The sequence below is a fragment of the Euphorbia lathyris genome, chromosome 9 (genome assembly GCF_963576675.1).
Source record: "Euphorbia lathyris chromosome 9, ddEupLath1.1, whole genome shotgun sequence".
Taxonomy (NCBI): Eukaryota; Viridiplantae; Streptophyta; class Magnoliopsida; order Malpighiales; family Euphorbiaceae; genus Euphorbia; species Euphorbia lathyris.
Window position 1 is genome coordinate 38,050,899 of NC_088918.1, and position 9,899 is coordinate 38,060,797.

Genomic DNA, 9,899 nt, shown 5'->3' on the forward strand with positions numbered 1-9,899 from the left:
GGTCGTTGTTGCCAATGGGGTGGCTCGCGAATGCTTAGCGGCATGGTGCGAGCGCTTAGCGGCATCCGACGCGTGGTCGACGACAGTCGGACGCCCGCTTGATGGCGAGGGGTGCGCGCTCGACGTCCGTCGGATGCACGCATCCAACCACAACTGGCGCGCGCTCGACGTTCGAGCGATGCACGGGCTTGGTGGCGCGGAGCGCGCTCTCGTCGGCCACGGGGCGTGTGCGCCCGGCAGCGCAGAACGCCTGTTCGACGGCCGCGACGCGTGGGCGCCCGACGGCACGGAACGCACGCTCGACGGCCGCAGGGCGTGCGCGCCCGACGGTGAGAGACGCGCCCCGGCGGCCGTTGGGCGAGCACCCATCGACGTCGGGCGAACGTCCAACGGCGGTTGGGCGCGCGCGCCCAACCTTGCGTTGGGCGCTCGCCCAACGCTGTTGGACGATCGCCCAACAATTGTTGGGGGATCGCCCAACGTGAGGTTGGGCGGCCGCCCAACATGCCTTGGGCGGCCGCCCGATTCTTTTTGGGCGTCGCCCATTCCGCCGGGGATCCGTTTGCCTATAAAAGGCACGGATCCCCATGCATTTAAAAAAAAGAAAGGGAGGAGAGAGATTCTTTGGAGCTTTCTCACTCTAAACATTTTTAGAGAGAGAAAGTCAATTTTTTGGAGAAAATATTTTTTTCCCAAAAAAATCCAAATTTTCCCAAAGTTAAATTTTTACTAAAAAACACAAAAAACCGGAAAATCACGACTCGTGGAATCAATCGGCTTCGACTGTCAGAGACCGAACTTGAGGTATTATCCGAGGACTAGACTCGTTTTATTTTATTTAATTTATTTCTTTTCCTTTATTTATTTTTATGTTATAATTTTATTTATTTTGTTATTTATTTATTTATCACGTTTTATTTAATTTTTCGTATTTATTTAATTCCCGTCTTTTGTTAGATAAACGTTCGGTTTTGTTTTGAAGTAAAAAACCTCGTTTTGATATCCCAATACGAACCGTGATCCGATTAAAAGGTAGTTCGGGTATCGAAAACGTTGTAATTATAAGTTTTAACTAAAAAAATTTCCAAATAATGTTTTAAAATAAAAACGTCGTTTTAGGAACTTCCGTTATTGACTATGATCCATTTTTGGTAGTTCGGAAATCCAAAACGATTGAGTTAGACTTAATTTAAAGCTTTTGAATAAATCTGGAAACAATTGGAGTGATGCTGTAATTTTCCGTTTCTGTCACTAATTGCTGTTTACCGACGGATTTTCCGTCGGTAAATCTGCTGGAATGTAAAAAATGCTGTTTTGGTCCCTGTTTCTTAACTTTTAAGCTTTTGGTCCTTTGTATATATATGTATATTTATGTAATATATATTTTCAAACTATTTTTAGACATTTGGTATATATAATTATTTGGGATGTTTATATATCATTTTTTATTAAATATAAGTATATGTATATATATCTTTTCTTTTCTTTTTCCTTTACTTAAATGGTAATGAATTTCATTTTAAAAGAATATTTACTTGGGTGTTTTGGGAGTGATTAATTATTGGATAAATAGATATTATTTTGTCATTTAAAATTACATTAGTTATGTATATGTATAGTTTTGGGATATTTGGGTTATATTAGTTATTATTAAATAAAACTATTTTGGGAATAAATGTTATTTTCTTATCTAGGAGTTTTATTTACTATTTTCACATGTTTAAAAGTATAAATGTATTATATTTAGTATTTTGATATATGTATTATATAATCTCTTTTCATTAACTTTTATTTCATATCTTTTTTTGGATTAAAATATATATATATATATATATGCTTATATTATTTCCTTTGTTCTTTTGGGCCATTTAGGGGTCCATGTTTCAAATGGACTTTATTTGGGATTGAATTTTGGTTTAAATATATTATTGTAATTATGACTAGTAGAGAATCCATTAAGGAAAAGGGGAAAATAAATCACAAAAAGAGTTTTTAATTTAATCATTTAAACTAATGGTTTTTTAGAGGCTCCTAATGTAAATAAATAGTGTTTTCTTGACATTTCAAATCGTTTCCCAAAACATCACGCTTTAAAACCTTAGTCCGTTCCAACGACGGATTAAGCGAACCTTGTAATTAAAATCGTTTTCATTGTGAATAATAGAGTTTTTGAATCGTTTTCTTAAATGATTTATATAAAATAAATTGACTTGTATGTTTAACCACGTTTTCTTATCAAAGGCTTTTATCCCAACATTTTCAAACGCCCGAGTCGTTCCAACGGCGATTCGAGTGAACATCATTAAACGGGGTTTTGAAACGTACCTAAATCGTTCCAACGGCGATTAAGGTACGAACCATGTAAATAAACTCGTTTTGGGGAAGTGAATTAGTATAGAATTAGTATGTAACACGAAGCATAAATCACGTTACAAATAAATCAATTCTTCCTTCTCCCCCTCTCTTTCCTATGTATATTGAACTGATGTAAATGGGTGATTTTTTACTAAAGTGGCTTTTCAATAATATATGCTCAAAACGGTTTTCAAAACGAGAAAGAAAAGGTTTCAAATGAATTTTAAACTTAAAGAAATATACGATTAGTCCGTTATCGCCTAACATGCTGAGTAGGAGGCCGGTGGTTCATAACCGGGCGATGTCGAGGTGCCTAGTAGCCTTTCTCCAAAAAGGAGCTAGCCTTCTCGGCTCGTACCTAAGTTTCCCGAACCCACACCGGTCTCCCGCAAGGGATCGGTGTTCATTTTCCCATTCGTGGGTGGCGACTCTTCCATATCTCTGAGCTCCGGTCCTGCCGAGCAGCTTGATTCCACGATTGGTTACTTTCGGCGCCAATCACCGCTTATGTCGCCATGAGGTGTCCATCCCCCGGTCCGCCCGGGAGATTAGGCCGCGGCACCTCGTCTAACAAGTGGCGACTCTGCTGGGGAAGCGAGAAATTTGATTCCGGAAGGCGTGTATTAAGCTCTTAACGGGGACGGATCGTATTATTTCTTTTCGTATGCATTCATGTGCATTATTGCAAACCTTTTGGGTAATTTCCACGAAACCTCTAGCGAGAGTCTATTCGTCGCTCGAAAGAGGCTAGTGTAAGTTCCCCCTTACAGTAAGGCGCCAAAGGGTCCCCATCCATTCGTTAGGGGCGAATTTATGCGGTCTTGTGAGGTCCCGCGCTCAGCCGTGTCAGCATATAGTAGCCTTAGAAGTTGCCATAGGATTACCCGTTACTATTTTTGGCGTGATAAATGAATCAGTTCGTGTTTTCAAATCGCCATGATACGTGTCTAAATCCTAAAGTATGTAAAGAAAATGAAATGATGCGTTAATATATACTCTTGAGTCGACATACTAATTACCCTAAAAACATCGAAACGATTTAAACTAAAGACGACTTAGTCATCTCGTATGAATGAATATGTGCGGCCCGCCTTGTCCCTTTCTATGTCCCGACGAAGGCACATGTTCAGGAAATGCGTTACGACGTAAGCACGTATTAGTATGCGTCGGTTTGGTGTTAAGGATAGTTACATTTCGATACAAAAGACTATATTAACAGTAGCAGTTATTCACATTCTTTAAATAAATTGGGATAAAACGAGATCATAACGAAACGAAAACGAAGAACATTTCTATTTTGAACGACCCTGTCGTAACGTGAAAAGTTTCGCACAAGTAGCCCGTCCCTTCCGAATAAAAGACGAGCTCTTACGTTATGCCTTGTGTCGTTCTTAAGAGAAATGGATGTGTCCGCAAAGGTGACTAAGAAAATAAAAGAAAAAGAAAAATGAACTAAACGACCAAAATCATTCCAAATCTACGATATATGTCAATCCCGAGAGTAGTTAAAGAAAATAAACCAATGCCGTTGAATACGTGCCTCGAACGAGTGTATACCCCGTTTAAAATCTCGAAGCCGAATTAAGCCAAACCATATAATTGCGCCATATGGACGAGACTGCGGGTTTTGGCTAATGACTCGATCATTTCGACCGTTACTAAAACTGCAAGAAATATGGCCCGATATACGTGTTTGCTTAATTCGTGCCCAAATGAAAAAGAACGGTGAAATCCTTGCTTCGAATAAACATGTGATTCAACGAAACGTTGATTTTCTATAGCCACGCCAAGGTGATATATCAAGTAGATTGAAAAGAATAAAGAATTGTAATTAGCCGAAAGATTACCGTGCGCTCAAATAAGACTCGCCGTCTTTTCACGTAGCAAAAACGAGCAAACGGATTCTTAACGCTAAAAACAAACGTGTTACGCGATGAGTCCGTTCCCTAAATTCAAAAGTGATTCCATCACTAAATAAATGCATGGTTACGTCTCTCGATAGATCCAAAAGATCCCGTTGTAATCCAAAAATCGAGACACGAACCCGCACGAATAAAAGGGAATGAGTCATTGACAATAACGAACGATTGGACTAGAAGAATAACTCGTACCACGTCTAAAAACTAAGATGCGCTCAAAGGGAGTCAAAACCCGAACTAATGCGTCTCGTGAAAGGACAAAAGACGAGTTATTCCGAAAGGACAATCCAACTTGGTCGATTTCTTAGTCACTGAACGTTGATACGTCAAAACGAACTGTATTGTCTGATGACTGATCTACTTTTCCGCAATAATCGACGGCATCACGCGTCCCCTGGACCGCAATGTGAGCCCCAAACCAAAATCCTAGGAAAGAGACTTGGACCATCGAGTGTGTGGAGGAATAAGGGCGGAAGAGAGATGTTATGATACGTGTAATTAGACTAACGTTTGTTCTTCTTATCTTATATATCCGTAAATAAATAAACGCACACACCACGAATCATGCATATAAAATCATGCATACATACTAATGGATACCGTTCGCGCAGACGTCATCATTAAGCGATTGTGGTTTCGCGAGAGTAACCGACTTGTCAGGCAGGTTGATCAGCTACGAGTAGACAGTTCCGAATCAGTAGTTGTGGCTTCGGAATCATCTTCGTCCGAGTATACTCAGTCTTCAGCCAGTATGTCTGTGACCGATGAAAAAATGGCCGGATTGGAAAACTCTGTGAACAACATTAATGAGCAGTTAGCGGCGATAGCAGCCCAGTTAGCTAAGCTGGCCATGAGAGATGATAAAAATGGCAGTAAACACGCTGAGAATGAGGTGAACGACGGACCTCGCTTTGGGGATGAGGATGACTATCAAGATTATATCCGGAAGCAGCTTGAGAAAGAGAAAGCTAAGGAAGAGGAGTGGAAGCAACACATCACTCAGGAGGTGCAGGATCTACGTGGGGGAAGTTTCGGGAGTCAGGACTTTTATAACTTGAAGAATTGTTTATCGGCAACGGCTTTGCCTTTGAAATTCCGGCTCCCTGACATGAAAAGGTTCGATGGAACTGGGGATCCCACAGCCCACATGAATCAGTATGTCGCTGTAATGAAGCACACGATCCTGACTGAGGATCAAGTCCTGGGGCTGTTTAACACCTATCTTGAGGGGGCTGCCCTCACATGGTTTCATGCATTGCCTATGGTGACAAAGAGGGATTGGAAGGAATTAGCGAAGTCATTCATCGCTCAGTATAGCTTCAACACCATGCTTGAGGTCACTTTGAAGGAACTTGAGAGCACTAAGCAACAGGCTGGGGAATCTTTTTCCGATTTTGTGAAAAGATGGAGGGCTAAGACCGCGGTCATGAAACAGAAGCCGCTTGAGCAAGATCAGATTCGAATGGTGGTTGGCAACACATTGCCGTATATCAAGAATGAGTTGCGGTATATGCCGTTTACCGATTTCAATCAGATGTATAGTTGTGCCTTGACAGTCGAGGGGGATGGAGAACCAAAGAAAGCTTATACCAAGTGGACGAAGTCTGGATATAGTGCCGGAGGGCCAAGTGCGAGTACAGAGTCCGCTGCAGTGAAAGTGCTCGATCTTAATGCTATCGAAAAGAGGCAGTTCGCCAAATTTGATGAAACCTACGCAAAAGTTTTTGAACGATTGCAGAAAAAGGGACTGCTAAAAGTTCTGACTGATTATAACAAGACGCCGCCTCCTCCGTAGATACAAGCTAGGGGATATTGCGAGTTCCACAGCAATTATGGGCATACAATTGAGAATTGTGAGAGGCTGAAACACGAAATCCAAGATTTAATCGAGGAGAAAAAGATAGCTGATCCTTCGTCAGCGAACCCTTCCACTAGGCATAATCCATTGCCTAATCATAGGGTAAGCATGATCGGAATTGGTTTGACAGAATGCGTAGTGATGGAATCCTTCGAGGAGAACGTAGAGGAGTTGCTGGATTCCGACGAAAGGAACAATGTAGGAAATGGTCTATATGTGTCCTTCCTTGGTGAGGAACAAGAGGATGAACCGATGGGAGAGGGATTGGATGGTGGAGCACCATATGATGAAGATAGTGCCGAAGAGACTGGAGAAGGGTCGTCTCGAACTATTGTGCCTAATTTGGGTCTGGTTAGTGGAGGGGGAAATCCCGAGATGCACTTGCGTGAATATATGCGCGACATGTTTGTTGAATCCTTCGGGGTAGATGAGATTGCTCAGTGGTTTCACCATTCGCTGATAGGCGAGCCTTTGGGGTGGTTTTACTCATTACCCGACCCTTGCAAGCGTGATTGGGATCGATTATCAGATTTATTCCTAAAAAAGTACCAAAGGGCTGAGGACAGGGCCGCGGAGCGCTTCGCAATGCAGATTGGACCTATCAAGCGTCCGTTGCCGAGGGTTAGCAAATATAATGGCAACAAGGACCCTATGGAGCACCTTCACTTCTACTTATCGGCCATGGCGCCCTTAGGTTTTAAAGAAGAAGAGATCACTAGCCTGTTTTGTAATTCGTTGATGGGTGAACCATTAATGTGGTACATGTCGTTGCCGATGTATGTTAAGACCGATTGGGCGGCAATGACGAAAATATTTATCAAGGAGTACACAGTATGGATGCTGGCAGAGCAAACCCCGGATTCCCCATCTTACCAAACACCTGATGCGGTGTTAGCGATGCCTATGTATGGTGGATACCAGGATCCTGTTGAGCATGCGAGGTTATTCCGCAATCATATGTATGACGTCGGATTCCCGCAGTGTGAATTACATGAACATTTTTCGGAAACCTTAATAGGAGAAGCCTTGTTGTGGCATCAAGGCCTATCGGAGGAGGAAATGGGTCATTGGGTACCACTTAGGAGTGCCTTTGTGGCAAGATACGAGATGTATGTTCCATGGACGGGATCCCTGGAAGATTTGGATAGGATCAGGCAATTCCCCGAGGAACCATTTGTGGACTATGCTAGGAGGTGGAGGCACCATTATGAGCAGTGTAACAAAACAATGAGCAATAAGGTGCAGCTTATGTGCATACAACGAGGTGCTATTCCGTTGGCAGCAAGAAGGATGAGCAGAGTGTCCCTCCGAGATTACGACAATTTGATAGGCTGGGCGTTGTATGGATCATCAGATCCCTTTTATTTGAATCCAAACGTTCCTCACGTCATGGATTTAATGATTGTGGACATTTGGGAGAGTTCTTCGGACGAAGAAGATGCCAATCGGAGGATTCCTATTAACATTTGGGACGAATCGGACGATGAGCCGGAAATTGCCGTAATGACAAGATCAGGTCAGGTGGCCGAGGGAAAGACACCTATGGTTGAGACTGAGATAGGGGAAGGGTCAGCTCCTAAGCCCGATGACCAAGTTCTTGAGCAGTTGAAGAAGACACAAGCTAAGTCCACAGTGTGGGAAGTTTTATGCCATTCCAAGTACCACCGTGAAAACCTGATGAAAGAGCTGTAGAATTTGGTTATTTCTACCGATACCGAACCGGCAGCACTAGTAGGGGCAATCATGGCTCGAAAGAAAACTGAAATCACGTTTACCGACGAGGATCTCCCAGAAGAAGGGAAGGCTCACAATAAGCCTTTGTACATCCGAGCGGAAATCAACGGGAAGAAGACTAGCTGTGTGATGGTCGATGATGGATCGGCTATTAATGTTTGTCCGTTGAAACTCTTGTCGAAGTTGGGAGTTGAGAGGGGAGACTTGACAGCCGCTGAAACTGTGATTAGAGCATATGATGACAGCCGTAGGCATATTGAATGAGTCTTCAAGGCCAAGTTGAAAGTGGGGCCGCATGAAGAAGAAACTGAGTTCACAGTGCTGGATATCCCGGTAACCTTTGCCGTATTATTGGGACGCCCATGGTTCCATAAGTTGGGAGGTGTGCCCTCCACGCTCCATCAAATGATCAAATTCCCCTTCGAGGAAGAGATAGTGACAATCAGAGCTGAGAAGTTGAGCTCGGTGGCAGCATTGGGAATCGAGCCACAACTTTTCTCCGGGTTCCAAGTTTCCGGGATTTACGAGTCAAGCATGACCACCGATGTGGTGAAGATGATGAAGGGAGGTTTCATCCCAGGAATGGGCTTAGGAGCACACCATCAAGGGCTGCCAGAATTTCCGGACTTCAAGAGTCAGAAAACCCGGAGGGTTTTGGGATATGAACAGGGAGGTCCGTCCAATGCAAGTAGTGAAGAAAAAGTGGGCCTGAGGAAGTACTTCGTGAATAAGGGGTATGGAAAAGTTTATTCAGGAACCCCCGAGTCATAGACTAGCACAGAAGGGAAGATCCTGCCGGGGTTCGAAATCTTCAATGATGTTGCCAACTGGGGCAAAGGAAAGGCGAGCTGCTTTGTCGAGGAGATTATGGTGCTAGACTTGAATGCCGAGGAGCAAGTCATCACTATTGAAGCAACTGCAGGAGCGGTGAATGAGCCTAGTACCTCCAAAGCTCATAAGAAACCCGAGGCCCTCGATGATGAAAATTGTATTACGACTTTATTTGAATCAGACGATGTAATCGCCAATACTATCAATGAAATGAATTCCGATTTTGCTTACTTGCTTGATGTTGATCGTGATCATTCCATGCATTCTCATTCATATAACATGCCTACATTTGAAATCAATGCAATAGAAATGTCAACTTTCAATCTTGGCACGGATGAAAATCCTAAACTTATACAAATTGCTCAAGAATTAACTATTAAAGAGAGGAAAGAATTCGAGAGAATAATAAAAAAATACGAAATAGTGTTTGCTTGGACATACGAAGACATGCCTGGAATTGATCAATCAATCATAACTCACCGTATTCCAACCTAACACGAGGTGAGGCCCGTAAAGCAGAAGCTCCGACGCATGAGACCGGAATGGGCAGATAAGATCAGAGAGGAAGTGAAGAAGCAGTTAGAAGCATGGTTCATCGAGGTAATCGACTATCCCCCTTGGGTCGCAAATGTGGTGCCCATCGCAAAGAAGGATGACAAAGTAAGAATGTGCGTCGATTATAGAGATCTTAACAAGGCGTGCCCCAAAGATGAAATCGCGTTGCCTCATATTGACGTGTTGATCGACAGTGCAGCATCAAGTGTCTTACACACGAATGTGGACGGTTTCATGGGCTACATGCAAGTTCAGATGGCCGAAAAACACAAAGCAAAAACCTCGTTCACAACTGCGTGGGGAACATACTGCTACAGGGTAATGCCGTTTGGTTTGAAGAATGCCGGGGCAACTTACCAGCGAATGGCTACAGCACTGTTCCATGATATGATACACAAGGAGGTGGAAGTTTATGTGGATGACATGATGGTCAAATCAGAGACGAGAGAGGGGCACTTTGCTGCACTCGAGAAGTTTTTGGCCCGAATTGCAGAATTCAAACTAAGGTTAAACCCGAAGAAGTGCTTCTTCGGTGTTTCATCGGGGAAAATCTTAGGCTATATAATCGGAAACAAGGGAATTGAGGTAGATCCCGACAAAGTGAAGGCCATACGAGAAATGCCGGCACCAAAGAATGAGAAAGAAGT